This window comes from Euwallacea fornicatus, chromosome 29 (assembly GCF_040115645.1).
Source record: "Euwallacea fornicatus isolate EFF26 chromosome 29, ASM4011564v1, whole genome shotgun sequence".
In the NCBI taxonomy this organism is placed as follows: Eukaryota; Metazoa; Arthropoda; class Insecta; order Coleoptera; family Curculionidae; genus Euwallacea; species Euwallacea fornicatus.
In genome coordinates this window covers 1776485-1797885 of record NC_089569.1, presented here as the reverse complement: position 1 = coordinate 1797885, position 21401 = coordinate 1776485, and the positions used below count along the sequence as shown (strand labels likewise).

Sequence of the window (21401 nt, the reverse complement as noted above, 5' to 3'; positions counted from 1 at the left end):
AGGCGTCATTCTGGTTCAACACCAGGTGTCATGGTTTAGGTGCCATCCAGCATGGTAGTCGGTCACCTCTTGTTTTCATTTATGATAGATCAAATGCTCAGAGGTACATTAATAGTGTCTCAGAACCGGTTCTTGTACCATACATGCACGACCATCCCGGAAGCACATTTCAACAGGGTAATGCGCGACCACATGTAGCCAACGATACTTTGAGGTATTTGGAAGCTGAAAGTTTGAATACTTTGCCTTGGCCAGCTCGGTCTCCAGATTTGTCCCCAATAGAGCATGTATGAGATATAATGGGTCGGAGACTTCAACGTTTAGCTCGCCCTCCAGAGACCATAGATGAACTCCGCGAGCAGGTGCAGATTGCCTGGGATACAATACCACAGGAAGATATTGACGATTTAATTTTAAGCACGCCACGTCGCTCACAGGAATGTATTAATTTAAGAGGAGATACCACCCATTATTAAATTATTATTAAATTTTTTCACTCATTCACAATAATTTTCTTTTGATATTTTAATCGTTTTTGTCTATTACCCAACGTAATGCCAGAATTTCAAACGTGCACGATGTGTTCTTCTTGGTGTTGCGGTTTTCTTGAAAGTCAGTGTATATCGATTCATGGTGATACACTTACATACGAAATTGTCTCGTTCTGGAGATAAAAGCTCTTAAAGTCTCACTTTTTTTTTTAATTTTTGCAGATAAATCGAAAACGGCTAGATGGATTGCTACGAACTTTGGTGTATAATCTTTCTGCTTCTCGGAACCATTCGACGTGGCTTATTATGGTAAAATCACCAGGAGCAGTGGTCAATTGCTACAAGGTCTAATGTTAAATGCACCAGAACTTTTTTATACGTTCATGCATACTGTTGTTTTTTTTATGAAATTGCCGGTCAGTTACGCAACTTTTTTATCTCTTATGGAATTTTGATTTGGAGCCTCCATTAGACGAAAAAAAATTAATAGAGGAAATAATGTCCCTTTTCAGTGGCCACCCAGATCTCCAGACCTGACCCCCTGCGACTTTTCCATTTGGGCTACGCTAAAATCTCGTCTATACGCCGTTCCTATTCAAAATGAAGACCACCTAAGAAATAGAATTTTACAATCAGCTGATGGAATGCGCAATGATCCAATGGTGTTGGGAAGATTAAAATTTAATTTTCTTCGACGCGCGAGTCTCTGTATTCGAGAACGGGGTGGTCACGTTGAGCACTTATTAAATTAATGGTTTATTGAAATGTATGCTTTCATTTCCTTCTGAAGGGTACGTATTGAATGGCATTATCAACAATTCTAATTTTTTTTCGTCTAATGGAGGCGACAAATCAAAATTCAATAAGGGATAAAAAAGTTGCGTAACTGACCGGGAATTTCATAAAAAAACCCACCGGCTGCATGAACGAATAAAAAAAGTTCTGGTGTATTTAACATTCGACCTTGTGGCAACTGACCACTGCTCCTGGTGGTTTTACCATAATAAGCCCCGTCGAATGTGCCAAGAGAAGCAGAAAGATTATACACCAAAGTTCGTAGCAATCCATCTAGCCGTTTTCGATTTATCTGCAAAAATTAAAAAAAAAAGTGAGACTTTAAGAGCTTTTATCTCCAGAACGAGACAATTTCGTATGTAAGTGTATCACCATGAATCGGTATATTTTTGACCAAGGAATATGTGGTTAAGCATTGACCCCCTCATTCTGGGACACCCTGTATATCGGAGTTTTACTAACTCGTAAGTTTCCAGCATTCGAGTATTAGAGTTAGCAATATGAAAATGATGAGGGCACTGATTGACCCATCTTCGGATGAAGTATTATTGAACGAAGACACTGCCACCGGCTTTAGTAAATGGCCAAGTATCGAGAAATTTCCTTTCGGACTGGGATACTCCCCAGAGCTGAAAAGGAAAGGGAACGGGGGAAAATGGGCAGTGGAAATATTGAAGCGCAGAGGTGTGAGCGAGTAGTCGTAAAATCGTTAGTTTGTCTCTTTATATCTTGTTAATAAACCAAAATTTATTAATCATGGAGAATATTCCCGATAATATTCCGATATATGTATACTAGCTGTGTCTGCTTTCAGTGGTTCTAGGGCCATGCGTGGTGGAAATGAGTCCGTGTTTCCCGGGAAATGATACTCGATGGGCGTTCCACCGTCCATCGGGTGTTATTTTTTCTTTCCTTCTCCATTAACTTTTGCTACATAAAAACGCGTTAGTGCTTATCTGAGGACGACGTCTTATGTTTTATGCGCAATCATTGTTACTTGTTCAAGTACAAGAAATATATTTATTTATTATTTATAAATCGAACAACATAAGCATGTCGCCTTCGTCGGGAATCCCCTAGTGAATTTCCAGACATCGAATTCTAGCCTGAGTTTGTTGCTTCTTCATTTTCTCTAACCCTATTGGCCCTAACGGCTCACGTTGAGCAAACGCGCCATGCTCAAATGAGCCCTTTTTGTCCAAATAGACTGTTCGTGGGGCGATCGCAATACGTCTATCTCTTATTTCATTCTACGCTCTATTCACACGAGTAACGATTTATTGTAGGTTAGTCGTAAATTTCCGAAAACATTACATTTTTGGTTGGAAATTACTCCAGAGCCAAAACGGCTGATTTTCAATCAAGCTCTATATGCAATTATTTTTACCGCAATGACCTCTATAACCGCCTCGAATTTGGCACCGCCATTTTGAATCGTCCTGCATATCTCTGTTTATATGTATGTTAATTTTTTCTGTTTAATAACGTTATCGATATTGTTTCGATAAACGTTGTTGTCCGTTAAGTACAGTGGCGAACAAAAGTATGGAAACATTTTCTATTTTTTAAAGCAATTTTTAAAGCAACACGTAACAATAAATATCCGCCAAGAAGAAAGTCCTTTTTTGGAATATCTGCTATATCTAGAATATGTACATAACTAATAATAAATATATTAATATGTTTATCAGTCTCAAAAAAAAAAAAATTGTGAAAAATCTATAAATTGACCGAACATAAGTATGGAAACATTACTTAAAAATTGTTGAAAATAAATTATATTATGTACTATTTTATTAAAAGGTTTTTCAAAAGTTTTAGCATTTCGTTGGATACCCTTTGGCATCAATTACCGCTTGACATCTTCGTCCCATAGAGTCACCCCAAGCTTTGTACAGAGGTCCCTGGGAATCGCCTTCCACTCTTCCTCCAATACTGCCCAAAATTCATCGCGATTTTTAACGTTTTCGGATCTGACGTTCTTATCTAAATAGTACCACAGATTTTCAATCGGGTTTATATCAGGCGATTGTGACGGCCATTCCAACACCCGTATTTTGTTTTCTAAAAACCAATTTTTAGCTAATTGCAGGTGTGCTTTGGATCATTGTCCTGTTGATAAATCCATGCCAACGGTAGATCTTCTTCAAATGTCAGTAAGTGATTTTGTAAGATGTCAGTAGGTGATTTTGTAAGATGTCAGTAGGTGATTTTGTAAAATGTCAGTAGGTGATTTTGTAAGATGTCAGTAGGTGATTTTGTAAGATATCGCAGTACAACTTGGAGTCCATTTTGCTATTTATTTTCACTAGTGGTCCAGTACCAGATCGTGTAAAACAACCCCAAACCATCACATTTCCACTGCCACGTTTGACGGTGGGAATTAAATGTTTTGGGTCATATCTTTGTCCTTTTTTTTTTTTGTAGAGGGGGAAAACCTTCTAAAGGTATCCTGTCTGGTGGACTGGCGACCGGGTTATGTGGGATTCACCCCCTGAAGGGAGGCGCCTACCCACTAAAAACCCACCTCTCTTCACCGTTGTTCCCCCCCGGAACCGCCGATAGGCATTACTTCAGGGGGGCCATATCTTTGTCCTGGAGGTCTTTGAACGTATCCTGTAGAATCACTGCCGAACAAATTAAACTTACTTTCATCGCTGAAAACTACTGATGACCATTGGTGTTCGGTCCAATTCTTATATTCTCTGGCGGATTTTAATCTCGCCTGTCTGTGTCGCTTTGCAAGAAGTGGCTTTTTAACTGCACTTCTACCATGAAGATTTTCACTTATAAGCCGACGCCTAATTGTCACATCCGATACATCAACATCTTCAAATTCCTCTTTTAACTCCTTATTTATCGCCACAGCAGATTGTTTTGGATCGACTCTAGCTTCTCTAACGATTGCACTATCCACTCTACGGGGTGTTTTTCGAGGTCTTCCACATTTCATTGCTGGATCTCTCTTTGCAAATACCTCTTAATTATTTTATGAACAGTTCCCCGAGGTATATTTAATGCATTTGCAATGTTAATTTGTTTTGTTCCGTTTGTGTACATGGTCACTATTCTTCGCTTGAACTCAGCACTGTAATACATATTTACACTTCGGCATTTTCAACAAAATCTAGAAGCAGAAAACTTAATATGGTCACTTTAATCAACAAATTTTGAGACTTTACTAAAATGAAGAAAATGCTCCCATACTTTTGTTCGCCACTGTATGCGAATTCGTTAGTTTGTGCAGTATTTTCGCCCTGTTGAATTACTTTTAAAAAGTGCGGGAACTTTTTTCTTTCCCTGTATATCAGGGTTAAACGCGAATTAGTTTTATTTTTGTGCCCTAGCTTGCTCGAACCAGCTGTGTTTTTTCGATAATTATCTTTTCAAGATGTTAACATTTGAGAGAACAAAGGTGCTCGAAACAGTTTCAGCGTTTCTTCAGGAGGAGAGAGAGAAAAAAAATTAATAGGCGGTCGATAACTAAAGCTTAATCAAGCGGAAATCACAAAGGGCCAAAGGAACAGAAAATAATTGGGCTGCTAGTAACAAATGGCGAATTAGCGTGATGGATTCGAAAACCCGGCCTTTTGTTATTATATCTTTGGAAATTGCACATTTTATTTTATCACTAGGGTAAATACCAATCAAATTTAATATTGTTTATTTGCGAGAAAAAAGGCCCATTATTCGGAATTTCTGCGAAACAAAGCCCTTAGAAATGCAGTTAAATGCAGCGGCGGAAATGAAAACAATTAAACTTTTAAACTGTTTGTTTTTCGGCGATTTTCTCTAAATTTCCCTAAAGTGCAGTATTTCATTCGCCATTTTAACCCTTTTCCCTTTCGAACGAACTGCGGGGCCATGCTCTTTCACTCAGTGAATTTAAATGAAGGAAATATGGAAAAGTTTCTTACACGAGTGTCGAAAGCAGAGTTCATCAAAGTAAACTTTATCAGTTTCAGAGGAAGAAAACTAGTTATCTGTACCTTTCTTAGATCTAAGAACAGTTTTAAATTTTGTTGGGTTGCATCATATAATATTATAGATTTAAAACTGACTGCAACTGACGATAAACTGCAAGTAACCCGTTTTACTGACACTATAAACCTCGAGACATGAATGTGGGTCTCATAAGGCCGATTCAGATTGGACGCCTGTCTCGTTACACGTTTTCATTGCAGGGAAACGCTTATCAGGGTTGCTGCTGCCAGAGAGTATGTAAAAGTCTATTGCACTTGAGAATTATTATTTTACTGGATTTGGATGGAATAAGTGGAATGCAGAAGCGATGTACATTGTTAGCTCTTAAAGTATGAAATTGTTGTGGAAATCTCGAGGTTGAAAAAAGTTTCAGGACCAACGAATCCGCGGGAACCCCAAAATCTTTCCTAAATAGTAATATTTATTCTCCGTAATTTTGACAAATCTTGCAATTTTCCCAAGGGGCAGCTCCACCTTGTTTTCCCATGTCTGCGTTCCAGTTTAGGGCGTTTTATTCAGGGTTATACCTATATATCTTACCTATGTCGCAAATGGAATGCTCCTCACCTGAAGGGAAGTTGGCTCTAACCGATCCAGTTTTTGTCGTCTTGTAGGGGAAACTATCACATTTTACTCGGGATCGCAGACATCTGCCCTCTCAGGCACTATTCATATGTGGTACAGAGTATCTCCTAGAGTGAAACCTATAAGTTTTAAGGCGTCTAAGAATAACAAGGTCTTCAGCATTACCTCGAGTATCCATACCCCTACAGTGTAATCACAGTCAGTAGATTATTGACTATTGCCTTATTAGACTCCAGTTAACGTGGCAACCGCGCTACCTATCTACACTTTTTTAGTACTTTTGGTTTGTTTAAACCTAAGTCAACGTGGCAACCGCGCTCTCAACCGTGGAACGTCATTTTTATTGCTTTTGTTTATGTATGACGTTAGACACCCTCTTTTACGAACGCAGCTAGCGCCATTTGCAGCATGTAGTGCCTATTTCCCAGCTTTGTCACATTTTTGCCGGTATTCAGCGATATTTTTTTAGCACGAAAAATCATTAGTTTTTTACCAATAAACCTTAACTGTAGTTGATAAAGTTATTGATTATTTTCGCATGGAACAGTGCCATTGAGACCACGAACTCGGGATGATCCGAAGGTAATTATTCAGTCTATACTTATCTTGTCGGCCATTTTGCGGAATTACCACACTTCATCCCAGCGAGAAGAATCAGGCAAACTTCCGGTCCGTTACGCCGGACAACTAACTAAAAAACATACAACTTTGCTGCGGCCGTTTTTTCCTCTCAAATTCGAGGCTTTATTGTAAAAAAATAGATTGTACATTTGTGATTTAAAGTATTGTCCATCGCTGGCCACTATTTTCTCTCATCTTACGGGCAGCGTACGATTTCCGCGTTGGAAAAACTGGTTAGCTTTTGAAACAACCCACGAATCGATCCAATTTTTTACTTTTTCATAAGAACGGAAGCGCTGGTCAGCAAGGTAATTGCCATTGATCGAAACAAGTGAGAGATAAAGGACTTTGGGGGCATCCGACATAGGATTTCCCACTTCAACGTTCCCAAGTATGTTTTTACCCGTTTTGCAACATGGATCGAGCATTGTCATGTTGCAAAATAACTTTATCGTGGCTTTCGATGTATTGCGGCCGTTTGTCTTTCGAAGCTTGACTCAAACTCAAACTCTCAATGATCGTGGCAATTCTTCTTAGCTCTAACACGAGCCTTTATTCATTAATGTCTCCAATTTTGCATCTTCGAAAATCTTCTCGCATTTCCTGCTACGCCAGTTTTCAACGTGAAAATTGCCGTTGTTGAATTGTTGACATCACTCGTGGCGCGTTCTTTCACTAATATCGGTCTCATCGTAAGCGTTTGAGAGCGTTCGATGAGCCTCAGCCACGAATTTCTTCGTATTGAAGCAGAAAATTAAAACCTCCAGGAAATGACGAGAATCTGACGCATAAAATGAGCTTTTCAATCGAGAATCACTTTATAAGGCAGACCCAAATCGACTAAAGTTTCTATGGGGTCATATTGACAGATATCCAACTTTATCGCACGAGGCCAATTATATATTTTTTTTTCAACCACTAGCTACTGCTAAAGCCTTTTACAGGAAAATGGTGAAAGTAAAGTTCTATACCTTTTACGTAGTTTTTGGTCTTTCAAGCTGGATCAATTCATCAACAACCAGTACGGAGCACCAGTAAAAGACAGATCCATCGGGCCGGTGGCCATCGGAGTCCTGTAAATAATGGATAACTTCCAGAGGTCTTCGATCATCAACTTTGCTTTTTATTACAGGGTCTGTCTTGGATTGTTACGCTTTTGAATTAAGTTTTTTTTTGTGATTACGCTGATCAAGTTCTTTAGAGACTTCAAGTTTCTACTCGACTTCTCACCTCATCGTTAACCCAGAATTTAGTTTCATGCATTATATAAAAAAACTTTTTAGTTGAAACAAACCTAAAGATGTCGTAAATATGTATCATAAAATGTATTTAGCACTATTTTACCGTCACAAAAATGCTTATACATGCACATGGTGTATAGCTCACCACTTTGGTTTTAGAACGTCTCTTGTAAGGGTATTTTCCTGTTGATGGAAATAACTAATTTTCAAAAATAAGAGAATTTGAGGTAGACGTTTACTGAGAGGCGACTCAATCTTATGTAAATAATCAGAAGACAGGAATTTTAAATCGGACGGATTATTCTTAATATCACCGAAACTTCTTTGCTGTAACATATAAAGGTGTTTTGATATAAAGCATTCTGGAACGGAATAATATTTACAATGTTAAATCCAAAATAAACAAACATTGTTTCATGGTCAGAAATACAATTTCCCTCAATAACAGCAGGCTTACCGCAACTGTAATTTGAAAAAATTAAATCAATAGTTGAAGCACTATGAGACCCGAAGCGAGCCGCAGAGAGAACTTTATTTTCTAAATTAAAACTCGACAGAAGACCGAAAAAAATCTGTTTTGTAATGAAAGAGACAAAGGGAGAGTATTTCGTCGCCTGGTGGCTCTGTTCCCCTCTAAGATCGTCTTTAAGTGGCCACTTTTTGCGCATTTGCCTGTACCATACGCTGTAAAAATCGCAGAAACGGCAAAAGCAGGGCACTGGGGTGCTTCAATGATCGAAAGAGGAAACAAATACTTTACGTGTGTCCTATTACATATACAGGGTGTTTCCTAACTACGTGTAAAAAATTTAAAGGCGTAATCCTCGACTGATTTTGAGTCAAAAATGTCTAATAAACATATGTCCGCAAACGCCTTGTTTCCAAGATACAGGGTGTTGAAATGTGACAAGAAAAAGAGATTTTATTTCCAAAATGACTTAATTTGGGTGTTTGAATTTTAGAAAAACACTTACCATCAGCAAGGCCGTAAACAAAAACCATATTGGCCATTTCTTGGTTAGTGTAATTGGGCATTTGAAAAATTTTCAAAACTGAGGTATAATCTGATTTTTGGGACACAGAACTAAATTCTTCCACTTTAGAGAGTAAAACACCAAAATAACACTGACTATCTTGTTTGTAGTAGTGGAAGTAGCAAAAAAACTAACAATAAACAAGTTAGTAAATACCATCAAACCTTTAGAGACCTTTAAAACCTTTTTCAACGTCTTTCAGTCACCACCCTGTATCTTGGAAACAAGGCATTTGCGGACATATGTTTATTAGACATTTTTGACTCAAAATCAATCGAGGATTACGCCTTTAAATTTTTTGCACGTAGTTAGGAAACACCCTGTATATACAGGGTTGCTCATTAGTGCGTCAAAGTGCGATATCTTAGTAAATATAAGTTTTGGAAGGGAATTTGTCTTAGTAAAGTTTTTGGGGAATAAAAGGCACGTATTTTAAAATTATTTTCAAATGTACAGGGTCTGTCACAAAAGTGTGGTAGTACCAAATTATGTTTTTTTAAATGGAACACCCCAATTTTTTTGCCATTTTCGGATTTATCGTCAGATTTTAAGGCTAGTTTACGGAATAGGTCTTATATAAAAAATTTACCATTTTCGAGTTATTTGTGAAAATTCGAAAATTTTGATAGCCGCAAGGTCTCACGGAAATCAATGCTGTTTCCTAACCGTTGCGAATTTTGGAATTGATCTTCCGAGGCTCCAAGGCCGCATAATAAGCTAAGTTTTGACATGTTTTAGTTTAAAAAGAGTTTTCCATGACCCATATAAATAAAATTACCTAGTTTGAATATGAATCAAGAGCAGTATCCCGATTTTACAGCAGATCGTTACTACTAAACATGTCACTTTTACTGTAAGCTACATATGCGTTTCCCCAATAAATTTCATTGCAAATAACGTCAAAACACCGATTTGAGAATAAAACTTTTATTCAAACTCCGAAAATAAACGCTAAACGAAAGCATAAAGTATATTATTGAGGCTAAAAAGCATCTTTTATAGTCGTCAATTCTGAAGATTCATTAATAGGGGATTAAGCGCAATAAGTACACATAGACAAAAACAAATAAATAAAGCATAACATAATTTACAACGGAATTTCACTTAATACTCAGGTTTTTGAATAGAATCGCTCCCTCCTTTCAGCTCAGCTCTCCCACTCAATAAATTAAATAAACGTGAGGATCTGTAAATAAACGGATTATTTATAGTACATCTAGATTCAATAGAAAGCTCTAAACCCCTGCTTTTCTTGGGGTTTGTATCGTATTTGTAATGGCTGGATCTCCGAAATCTTTTATAGGGTTGAAATGTTTACATAACAACGTGCCAGGAAGGTCAGAGCATTGTTTAGTTAATCGATATTTTCCAAGCCTAATATAATGCGATATGTTTGGAAGTTTCCCTCGAGTAGAGGGGCTAATGGAAGGGGTAATAACTTTTAGTAAGCAAAAATCAATTCGAACAGTGCAGTTGCCTTTATCGCCGAATTACAGCAGAATAAGCAGGACCATACAAATGGGCCTTATATGGAGATTTTCCATTCGGTTTTGTATCTGGTTTACGTCGTGACTGTTTTAAATTCCCGATTGATTGCGAGATTTGCCTGGTATAAGCGAAAAAGGCGCTTTTATTGAATCTTGTTCAGGGATTACTAATGATGGTGACGTGTTTTCAAATGCGCCCGGAACTGAAAAAAATCTCAAAATGAGGTAAATTTATCTGAAAGAAACTTTAGTTTTAAAAATTTCCTGATAACGGTAATTCGATATTGATTCCATCTCAGTAAGCATGCTCTCAGGTTTTTCAACCTCTAGTCCCATACAAGTTTAGAGCGGTCGAGATCCGACAATGGCACTTCCAAATTGCTGGTTTCCCTCTGCAAAGTTTTTAGTGAAAGTTGCACTTCGCATTCCCGAGGGTCGACTAAATGCGAATTGTAAGTGTTTGTTTCCTGATTGGCTGCAAATTGTACACACAAACACTCATTGGCATCCCCTTTTTACTTTCATTTCGAAATAATGTAGAATTTTAATATTTTTCAATTAAACTCCGTGTTTTTACGGGAAAAGAAAAGTTATGAGTCGTTCTGAATTCGGAAAGGAAATTCTGAAATAAAATTGCTGCCGCGAAAAACAAACCTTAATTTGAAAGCACAGCGGGTTGAATCGAGCTTTTCCGCTAAATTTTTTAACTTATGGGACTTAATTTGGGTTTCATTTTAACCAACAGTTTTTAAACTGGAAATCAAACTTTTAATTTAATACGACATTGTTTCCAGAGACGCAATTCGTGGCACAGAAGCTCTTCAAATGTGGTCGAATATGGGGAATCGGTAGCAAACGCGAAGATACGGAAATAAACACGAAAGGAACGAGAACGTTATTTTTCATTAAGGGACCAAATTTCACCTGAATCAGGGGGAAAAGGGTTGATTCGAGTCCGAAAGTACCGTGAGTCGAAAGGATCACGAAACGTCCCCGGCTGCGATATTACTAAGAAAGGTGGGAGCGAGCAGTATGGCTGATGGAGTCTGAGGACAGTTAGGGGCTCGTTTTGACCGCATTTTCAACCTGAAGCTAATGGCCGAACGCGACTTCGTGCCCGGACCTTTCCACCAAATAAACACTAAATTACCGCAAAACCCCTTCAAGTGCACTGCTATCAGTAACCCCGGCAGTGGTTTACTACTGACTTGTCTCTGCAACCATTCAAGCCAGATTTGTCATAAATTATGCCATATCATGGAATTTCCACGGCATACAAAACTTTTAATTAAATTTTCAAGTTTTTACTATGCATCAACCTCCGGTGAATTCTGGAGCATTGTTCGCGCCCCATCAAAATTTCCCCAAAGTGCGATATTTTAGTCCCCGTTCCAACTCTTTTTCCTAATAACCAGGACAATAAATTCCCCGCGCATTGAAAAGAGGAAAATAAAATCTGCCAAAGTTCCTATGGACAACTTTCCCTAAGATAGCGCCTCTTTGTTCTTTCCAACTTTCAAGAAGAAAAAGTGCAAAATATTAAACTACTCATTCGGTCTGAGACTTAATTAAGGCTTAATTCAAAGCTGGGAAAGCTGCGCTGCTTGGCAAATCTTAAGCAAAATTCAATGATATTAGACACCAATCAAGATTCTTACAATGTTTGGCATTAGTCTGTCAGAGCAGAAGAAAACTAAACAGTTTAAGTATACAAACGGAAACGTTTCAAGTTATTTCGAGGATTTGGGAGGCTTCTCGAGTGCTCTTCCCGAATTTAAAAGCAAAGTAAATACTCAGTTATGTCGAGGCACGTTTGTTTAATTCCCAGTTTGACTATTTGTGAAGCGTGAATATGTTTGAATAGGTCTTGTTTTATTTCGTAAATTATTACCAATCGAAAAATTCTTGTATGAAATTCAGCCGAACTTAAAGTCGTTAATGCCCGACCGGCCATTAACTCACCTATTTCCAACTGGAAATCCAATTTCGCAAATGCACTAATTTAATTGCAGGTCCGCACTCCGATGACACATTTCGCCCTCGAAATCCTATCTAACAGTGAAAGTTTCCCCCGCCGTTCAAGTTCAGTTCAGGTAAGTTTGAAAGCTAACTGCTTAATGGCAAGTTAAATAGTCATTAAAGTTTTTGATAGAAAAAACACCCGGACAGATGTGAAAACCCAATTTCTTTTATTAGCGCAATTAGGAAAGTTTTCCTTTCCGATTCTCTTATCATTCCGACCTCCGCACTGATTTCATGAGTAATTAACAGCATCAACTAATTGGCACATCAACGTCGGAGACAAATGTCCGGAGGTCAATACCTAATTTATCTCGAAGGGTTATATCTGCCCCTTAATATTCCACATCGTTAGGGCCACACGATAGATACTTAACCCCTGGTTAATGTGAACGTTATCGAATACAAGCGCGGTATCCCGGTATCGAGTTAGTCGATTTATTGAAGGAATTATGTACGAGAGTTCGAACAAAATCAAGTACGTTTTTAGCGCAAATAAATTGCGTGCTCATTTGGCGCCACCTAGCGGTTTGTAGTGTAAACGGAGCAAACTTCTGGTCGCCATCAAAAGATGGCGCTATCTTTTATAATAATTCCAGTTAGGGGTTTACATAGTTCCTTTTATGTGCATGCATCTACTTAGTGGTAATTGCACGTGCCTCGTTATACCATCAGGCAAATGGCCGTAGTAAAATTAACCGGGGGTAATTCCTTTTACGTGCCGTCAGCTTTTAAAAAAAGGTAAAAAACCGTGTAGATTAGCCGGGGCTCTATTAAAAAGAATGTCTATAAAACGTTAGGCGCAACGTCATTAAAAATTATCTTTACGGCGCAACAGGCAATTTTCAAAAAATATTACGTAATTTCTAGTGATGTTGATGGATTTCGTGCCGGCCTCTTTTGTCGTTTTATTACCACTTACTGGTTATCATACACACTTTCGTATTTAGGCGCCACGCTTTCGCGTTATTGATGGCTCAGAATGAATGCCGATAATGAAAGATTCATTTCAGTAGGTAATTTCACAAGAAAAATAATGCAACTTTAAAACAGTAGATTTTTTAGCGAGGATTTACATAGTTCTTGATAAATTACTTCAGCAAGAAAATCGATAGCTCTCGATACGTTTCGACAAGTACATCATTTTGATATCTATGTACGATTGACTGGAGCCCCCGACGATTGGTTTTCGGTCTGATCTTTTCAGCAGTTCCATCCATCCCCAGTCGATCGCACACATACACTACCGTCCATAAATATTTGCCCACCCCAGAATTTAACGGAATAATGAAGAACAATATTTGGAAATTTTAAAGAAACAAATGTTACCCTCTGGACGTCGTATTTTCGGGCAGAAATTTATTTTTCCACAGGATAACGATCCGAAACACAAATCCAAACTCTGCAAATCTTATTTGAATCAATTAAAAACCGAAAATAAACTTGAGGTGATGGAGTGGCCACCACAGTCGCCTGACCTCAGTCCCATCGAATTATTGTGGGATGAGCTCGACAGGAGGATAAGAAGCAAGTGCCTATCATCTGAGGAATCCCTGTGGAGGATGTTGCAAGAAGCATGGCGTTTAATATCAAGTAAAACGCTAACAAAGTTACTTGAAAGAATGCCACGGGCATGTGCAACAGTTATAAAAAATAAAGGTGCTCATATTGACGAGGCTAATGTTTAAGACGAAGTTTGGAAATAAAGGCAATTTGTATTTAAAATAAGTTCTAAATAATATCTGTAATAAATTTTAAGATATAATGTGATTAAATGAAAATTTCAAGGTGGGCAAATACTTATCGACGGTAGTGTACATACGTACGTAAGCGAGAATTGGCGTGTGAATGTTGTGAGGTTGGGAACTGCAGAAAATACCTGTAGTGCTGCCCTCTACGTTCCCATTGCTGAAGCTCGATAAGTCTAGTAACGCAGTACTGAACTGCGCTGCCAGGTCCGGCACCAATTTCCAGAGCGTAATATTGACTAATCCGCCGATATTTTAATTCTGAAATATATTCTATGTAATGTTCTTATTGATTCATTTACATTATTTTCACTTTAGCGCCGAACTTGGTTATAGAGTTTCCCGCTGTTTTGCATGACTTGTTGAGCCGCAGCAACGGCAAGGTAAAAGGCGACGCTGTGGGTATTTCCTTCAATCCCTACCCCAACGCTATTTATTACGAATTAATAAGAGTTGAAAACTCGAAACTGGACTCGGGGGCATTCCAGTTAATCGTTTACACATGGACAGATGATGCACTTGTTTCGAAGGATTTTGAGGTCCAGGTTGACCACATTTAACAAGCCGGGATTTTAAACTGTGCAACATATTTGCTATAGTGCACTTATTGATTTGTTTTCCGCACAGTAGACCGCTTTCATAATACCGGGCGAACCTTTCAACATTGGTTAGCTGTAAAACGTGTTTTGCGATCCCTTAAAAGGGAATAATGGATTTATGGACTTAGTCGTAGGATGGTATAGATTTGACCGAATAAGTTGAAGTGAATGACCGAAACCCATTTGCCAGATACAGTTTTCGGTCACCATTTTGTGAAGATGTTAAACGAAAATGAGCACGACTTTGTCACCGGCCGAATCGGAATATTTGGTAATCACTGGAAGTACGGAAGAAGTGTGCAATACATTTGAGTTTTTGTTTAAAAGAGCGTAACCGCATAAGGATACTCAATCTGCTCAAACTATTGTTAGCAATTCAGTGTTTCGTAGATGACTGGTTAAAATCGTTCAGATTTCACATGAAACTAAACATATTTTTATGCCACAGAGAGACAAGGCCTTGCCGTGTCAACGTTGGAAACACATATTGGAAATGGCGCGTTATTAAGAGATAGAAAATATAACAATTTCAATGCACCAAAATCGAAAGAAGAAAATTCTTTCATAATCGATTTTCCCAAACGTATGAAACATCAAAATATTCTGAAGCCCAGAAGGCACTGAGATAGCTAGTTCTGCCACCTAGAATCTATAGGTAGAATGCTCCGGAAGCTGACCATCCTTACTATTACCGACTTATTCACTAGCGGGTGTTTTTTGCTTTTGGTACAGTTATTCATCTCAGTCCCACCTGTTGAGGAGCACATTGAAGCGACGGAAAAACCTCGCTGCAACTGCACCGACCTACACTCGAGCACGGTAATAGCAGTATGACTAACATAGTTTAAAATAAATTTAGGGCCTTTTTTTCACTTGAAAGAGGCTAGTGAAAAATACACACGTAATCCTTTGTGTTCCTTTAATTTTAATGCGGGATTAGGCGAGAAAATTTTTGGGTGGTTCTTCGCAAAAACAAATGTAAATGGGCAAATTTTAACCGTAGGGTTAAATTTTAATCTCCCACGGTCCAAAGGGATTCATCCGTATGATTAGGACTTTTCCGCTGAAAAAAGCCACAGCGCCAACATACTTTCTGTGGCCCGGTAAATTGAAAACTGGAACGGGTGAAATTTTAATATGCTTTTTAATAAAGGAAAGTTTTAGATGTTTTCAATTAATTCCGGCGTTTTTAGTGCGGGAAAACAGTCTCGCAAAGTTTCGTATTGCGACTTGAGGAAATTGAGTTGACATTTTAAATGAATAAATTAAAAGCCAAGTTGTCAAGGTTCGTTTAAAGCAATAATTAGTTTTTGCAAAGACTCAATAATGCCTAGAAAGTAACGATTGCAATGCGAAGAAGTCGCCGGTTGAATACTCGCAAATGGCATAATTTATCATTCGAACTGATAACTGGTTTTTAAAGCGCCCGATAAAATAATATAATTTATGAGGATCGATGTAAATATCGTCGATTTGCACGAATGATTATTTGTCATGCTTCGCAGTTATTTGGCAACTATGTTTTTGCTGTCACGTTAGCATCTTTCAAACGGAAATGACAGTTGACATCGTCAATTAATGACAGATGCGTTACGTCATCAGGAGAACTTCGGCCGTGTCACCTGAACTCATTAAAATCTACAACTCAGATTACGAAAAACGACTTTTATTAACTGTGGAGGTTAACAGAATCGTTCATTCGTTAATTGTCTGCTTGGTTCCGATTTAAAGTGCCAAAAGCGAATCATGAGGTTGATATTTAGTATAACCGGACACGCGGTTGCCGGATAATTTTTAAAGGGAAAAAAATTAACATTGTTATCAGTACAATACACGGTGCCCTATGACTACTGATAAATAACTGAATCGCAAATTCCTTACGTCAGAATATTTAACCGAATTTATCTACGTACAGTAGTGGTCAAAATTATAGCAACTATTTCAAATAATTTAGATTTAATGGTCTAAATTCAAAATAGGTTTTGAAAATATGATCCTACAATGACTGTTTATGATAGAAGTATATAACAATAAAACAATAATAATTTGTATACAAAAATACAAAATAATATATTCATTTCGACCTGGACAAAAATATAGCAACTATTCCAAAATAATTATAAAGAGTAATAAAACTTCAACAAATTCCAAAAAAACTGTTCAATAATTAATATTTTGTATAATGCCCCCCCCCCCCTCTCCCCCCTTCCCCCTGCCGAATAACTTCTGCACGTCTTCGTGGCATTGAATTTATTAAATTGTCGATGTAATTGTTATCAATACTCTTCCAGACTTCTCGAAGTGCCTGAAATAAATCCTGTAGATTGGAATATGTATTATTCCGAATTTTATTATCCACATATTCCCACAAATTTTCTATGGGATTGAGATCGGGAGATTGCGACGGCCAAGCAAGAACTTCTATCCTTTCCTCTCTCAACCATTCTGAAACAAGTTCCGATTTATGTTTGGGGTCATTATCTCGTTGGAAAATGCTTCTTAGTGGCATGGTTTTTTCAAGGTATGGGTCGTAAATGATTCCTGAGGATATCTCGGTACATGAATCGATCCATGCGACCTTCTATTTTGTGAAGCGGACCAATACCAAAACCAGAGAAACAACCCCAAACCATAATCGAACCTCCTCCATGTTTTACGGTTGGTGCAACAAACTTCTTTTGCAACTTCGCGCCTTTGGGTCGTTTGACGTGTGATGGGCCATCGCTTTTGAATAAGTTAAATTTGACTACCAAAAACTACCAATTTCCACTGTTAAGATGTCCGGTGTTGGTGATTCTGCGCAAATTGAAGTCGGGCTTTCACGTTCTTCTTAGACAGCAATGGTTTTTTCGCTGGTCGCCTACCAAATAATCCATTTTCCACTAATCTTGTTTTTATGGTCTTGGACCCGATATGAGCTAGGCCCGTTTCCTCTAAATGTGATTTCATATGAGTGGATGGTAGAAATGGATTTTTTTGACACATTCGAATTATCCATTTATCAGCTCTTTTTGTAGTTTTCCTTGTGCCTCCTGATTTTTTTGCAACTGCTTCACTTCCAGTTTGTCTGAATTTGTGAATAATTCGAGATACAATTGACTCGGGGGCACACCCAAACTCTTTACAATTTCGCTTTGCCGCTCGCCACTTTTACACCGTTCAATGTTCATTTTCATGATCTCTAATGAGATTGTTTTTACCTCGAGCCATAATGAAAATCGTCGATTTAATTTAGAATATAAAACGTCTTTTCTTATAGGTATTGTTGATATTTCATTTGGATGAATTTTAAACATCAACGGATGCGGAAGATAAATAATATAAAAACGTACAGTTACTCACGAAACTGACCGTACATGATTCGCAAATTCATAAATTAATAAAAAAAAACCTACACATTTTTATGTTTTTTAAAAATCTATGTTCGTTGCAAACGAGTATAACATACACTGACTTTCAAAAAAACCGCAATACACAGAAGAACACATTGTATGTATTTGAAATTTTGGTATGATTTTAGACTTGTAAAGAGAGCTTGGAGAGATTGGTCTAACGAAGGGTCAGTGAATCGTCATCGTGGTTGTGGCCGTCCGAGAATGACGCGAAGACCGGCGACTTCGTCGTTCAGCGACCGGCGCCCCGTTTGAAACAATTCCGTCTCTTTGTGCTAACTGGGTGGCCACCCTAAATCGAAGGGTCACCCTTAGTACGATGTATCGCAGAATTCGAAGTTTTGGACTAAATTCATATCGTCCTATGCGTCGGCTTCCATTATCACGAAACCACGGGGTGGCCCGACTGCAGTGGTGTCGTCTGAGACTGCAATGGGTGGATGAGTGGAGAAGAATCGCGTTCAGTGATGAGAGCCGATTTTGTTTATGGCGATCTCATGGACGGTTACGTGTTAGAAGACGCAGAGGAGAGCGATTAAATTTGGATTTTTTGGAAAGGCGTCATTCTGGTTCAACACCGGGTGTCATGGTTTGGGTGCCATCCAGCATGGTAGTCGGTCTCCTCTTGTTTTCATTTATGATAGATTAAATGCTCAGAGGTACATTAATAGCGTCTCAGAACCGGTTCTTGTACCGTACATGCGCGACCATCCTGGAAGCACATTTCAACAGGATAATGCGCGACCACATGTAGCCAACGATACTTTGAGGTATTTGGAAGCTGAAAGTTTGGATATTTTGCCTTGGCCAGCTCGGTCTCCAGATTTGTCCCCAATAGAGCATGTATGGGATATAATGGGTCGGAGACTTCAACGTTTAGCTCGCCCTCCAGAGACCATAGATGAACTCCGCGAGCAGGTGCAGATTGCCTGGGATACAATACCACAGGAAGATATTGACGATTTAATTTTAAGCACGCCACGTCGCTCACAGGAATGTATTAATTTAAGAGGAGATACCACCCATTATTAAATTATTATTAAATTTTTTCACTCATTCACAATAATTTTCTTTTGATATTTTAATCGTTTTTGTCTATTACCCAACGTAATGCCAGAATTTCAAACGTGTACAATGTGTTCTTCTTGGTGTTGCGGTTTTCTTGAAAGTCAATGTATATAATACGCTACGAAAATTTAACAAAAACGGTTTAAATTCAAAAAAATATAAAATAAAACAAAAACAATAACGCAAAATGTAGGCACAAAATTAACCGTACAAAAGTAAAGATTTATATCAAATATTGATTTATTTGCATAAATTTGGAAAAAAAAGATTATTACTAATTATTAATACTCGGTGGCACCCCCCTTCGCCTCAATTACTGCTTTCAAGCGACGCGGCATGGATTCTATCAACTTTCTGGTCACATCCGAAGAAACGTTTTCCCATGAATTATAGACTACTTTTGTTAAATTCTTTTAAATTACTGCACCTGTAATTTTGTACTTAATTCTTTAAAATTTTCTACAAATTCTCAATTGGATCGAGATCTGGCGATCGAGGTGGAGGATTTAATAATCGCGGTACATTATGTATCAACCAAAGCCTGACAATGCCGGCAGTGTGTTTGTGGTCATTATCTCGGTGGAAATAAAAAACTCTGGGCATGTCCAATTTTTCAGCGGACGGTCGCAAATTCGCTTTTAAAATATCGAGGTGCACATTTTTGTCCATTATTCCAGTAATTTGATGTAGGTTACCGATACCATTCGCTCCCATAGCACCCCATAATATTAATGATCCACCTCCGTGTTTCACTGTTTTCACGATATTCTTCTCCTGCGGTTGCGTATTTCGTTTCCTCCATACGATTCGTCCTCCATCCGATCTAAATAAATTTATTTTTGTTTCATCTGTTAAAATGACGCTATTCCAAGACTCTAAAGGCTTCTCTAGGTGTTTTTTTTGCAAAATCAAGCCATTTCTGTCTATCAATTTTTGATATGAAAGGTTTCTTTCTTGCTATTCTGCCATTAAATCCACTTTTTCTGAGAACCCTTCTTTTACTGTTTCAGTCGACACAGATTTGCTAATTCTCTGGGATACTTCTTTTGCTAATTTAGGTACATTTTTATTCGGGTTAATCTTTAGATGTCTACAATGAATCGTCCATCCTTATCAGAGAGCAACTTTTTTCGTCCTCTTTCAGGCTCGTCTTGTACCAATCCTTCATACCGATATTTGTTTATTATCCACTGTCCTGTGGAATGTGTCCTTTCTGTTAGTTTTCCGTTTTCACGCATTGTTTTCCCTGTAGCATATAATTTTAATATTAATTTTCGCGTCGCGATGTCGGTTTGCACCCTTTTGCTTGCCATTTCTGTCACATTAACACAATAACTCACTCAGATGAACGTGTTTGGAATAAACCTCTTAGTCTTAAAAGAATTTTCAAAAAAAGTTGTTTTGATAAATACAGTCACTCAAAAAAGTATCCGTACAGCCGAAAAAAAATTCTGTAAACCGTGACTTTTGACTGATTTTGTTCAAATTTTGTATAATGAAAATTCAAACCGAAACTCAATTTGCGTAATTGAGCAACTTTTGAAAATTTAACTTTTGGAGTGCTTTCCAGAGTTTAAAAAAAAACTGCGTTTTGAAAACTTCTTGTGCGGTGGAAATTTTTCAATGTGGTTTTAACATTCTTGCAGAGAGGATTTTTCTTCATATATCCTGAAAATTTGATCAAAATCGAACCGCAAATAAAGGAGTTACAGCTTTTTAAAGTCGTCAAAAACGTCAAAGAGTGACGATTTTCGCACAAAATAACGAACCTACGGTATTAAATTGTTTTCATATAATCTTTGTGCTTTTTTAACAATGCAAAAAAATTATGTTGTTACATGTCAACAAGTAGAAAAAAATGGGAATTTAAGTTATTTAATTGAATTTTTCGAAAATCGCTGCTCCTAGCGACACCAATAAGGTATAACTTTTTTAACTAGAAAAGGTGGGGGAGCAAATTTTATGAGGACAAAATGACATACGCCGTGACACAAAAAAGTTTAAACGGCTTAAATGACTCCTAATTGTCGATTGTGGCACCCTCTAGAAGATACACCGAAATCGTCGATAAATTTGAATTGATCATCTCCAAAAACCCCCTACATAAGAAATTTCGTGAAATTAGCCCGAACTGTTCCAGAGATATTAAAGAAAATTTGATTTAATTTTTCAACTTTGACACCCTGTATCTCAGTTATTTTCAACTTTTGGTATAACATAAATTTAGCTATATGTAGGATCCGTTTGTCAGATCGCTGCAATATTTTGTAAATATTAATTAACAAGTATAATTGTTGCCGTCTGACCAAATCGAGATGCAAATAGGAGGATGTACAT

The 21401-nt window shown here is 37.8% G+C and overlaps 1 protein-coding gene across 5 annotated transcripts in view; it reads left to right on the top strand.

Moving 5' to 3' along the window:
• The window catches only part of LOC136347580 (potassium channel subfamily K member 18), a 164882-nt gene that overhangs the window by 52576 nt on the left and 90905 nt on the right, over positions 1-21401 (top strand). For 4 of the 5 annotated variants that reach the window (XM_066297698.1, XM_066297697.1, XM_066297701.1 and 1 more), the window contains one exon: positions 12251-12331. The exons of the other annotated variant lie outside the window; for it this stretch is intronic. The gene's annotated coding sequence lies outside the window, so the exon portion shown is untranslated. The remainder of the gene's footprint in view (positions 1-12250; positions 12332-21401) is intronic. 5 annotated transcript variants of the gene reach the window in all.